Here is a 1606-nt window from a genome sequence, read left to right on the forward strand (position 1 = left end):
AAACTTGCACAAATGCACTAGTGTTTGGTCATGGCAATAATTATATCTCAATTTCATATTCTATTGGTCGGAAAGGATAATGACCAAGAACTAAAGTACACCTGGAGTTATTTACTTTACAAAAACTGAGATCTCTACAGAAAATTGAAGACCTTAAATCAATATTATCTTGCATAAACCACATCATACTCCATGAAGATAACCTGGATTGTTGCACATCCACCCAGTTACTTGTAGGATGGCTGATGCATTCTTCTTTTGAGAGCTGCAACAATCAGAGAGATAATGTATCTTCACATCAAGGTTGAGAAGCATTAAGACTCCATGGGCAACATCTCAGTTTAGAACCAAAGAAAAGGCTGCTGCAGTGGCCTTAAGCAAGGTTATTAAATGGTTAATTAAGCCCATTTTATGGGACTCCCATTGGTTGCTAATAACCTAGACAAGCATATTATTGATCAACAATGTATATTTTGGGTGAAGGCTGGCACACCCAGCACTGTCTGCGTCTCTCCTCTCCCATCCCCACATCTGGAAAAGCCCCCCTCCCCTCCCATCCCATCCCCCCATTTGGTTGAGCCACTAGCTCCAGGAAAGCTGGCGGAGCGTCCAACCTCCGCCTCTATATTTTATAGAAATTGTATTTTGTTCAAGAAGTTTAGAACATAGATTGGTTCTTTGACAAACAACCCAGACAGTACACATATTGCAAGTCAAGACTCACTACTGAATGGCCCCTGTCTAGGCTATTTCCAAGATCAAAAATTTTCAAGGCCAATGAACTTTCATCATCTGATCACTCTACAGCTTTATTTTTAATGTTCATGGAAATCTTTCTCGAATCCAATGGAATTGACAAAAGGTTGAGATCATCCAATTGTATAAAAATATCCTTTTTTACCCTGCAGTGCTGCATCATGATACTATGAGTCCAAGTACCAAGTGTCAACATCCATATGGGCCAAAGGGCCTCATCGGAGAACTTCAGACACTAGTGATTTCATCAATGTGTAGCAGCTAAAAAATTTAATTTCTGGTCAATAACACAGCTGAATTTCCAATTTCACCATACAATATTCACAGGGTAAGAAACATACACTTCAGAGGATCCAAATTCTTATAGAAATCGGATTTTTTGAGATTTTACTAAGCCATAACTAATATCAATTTCTCCATTTGCTATAACAATTCCTTCGTCTCAACACTCATTCACTCAACTTTTATTGTGAGCATCTGAACCAGAATAACCAAGAATGATCAGACAATAAATGTCAACATTGAAAACAGAGAGGACCAAAAGGATGGAGTACGAACGCTTATATTGTGTTATATAGGGGTGGACAGTAGCCCTTGGACTCTCCCTTTGCCTTGAGCACTTCTAATTTGCTATAGTTTTCAACAGAAAATTCTGTCTTAAAAACGGTGTCCGTCTAGCGTTCCCCATGTCCCCACACGAACCCCATTTTGAATATCTCTTGAGTTAAAAAAATTACAAGAAGCATAAAGTGGTTGTCCAAAGCTATGTAACAACAAAATGTCATGTTCTCAAAATGTTCCATATCAAGTATCCAATATCCATGTCCCATGTTGAAAGCTGACACTCTGT

Source organism: Macadamia integrifolia, unplaced genomic scaffold (genome assembly GCF_013358625.1).
Source record: "Macadamia integrifolia cultivar HAES 741 unplaced genomic scaffold, SCU_Mint_v3 scaffold2154, whole genome shotgun sequence".
Lineage (NCBI taxonomy): Eukaryota > Viridiplantae > Streptophyta > Magnoliopsida > Proteales > Proteaceae > Macadamia > Macadamia integrifolia.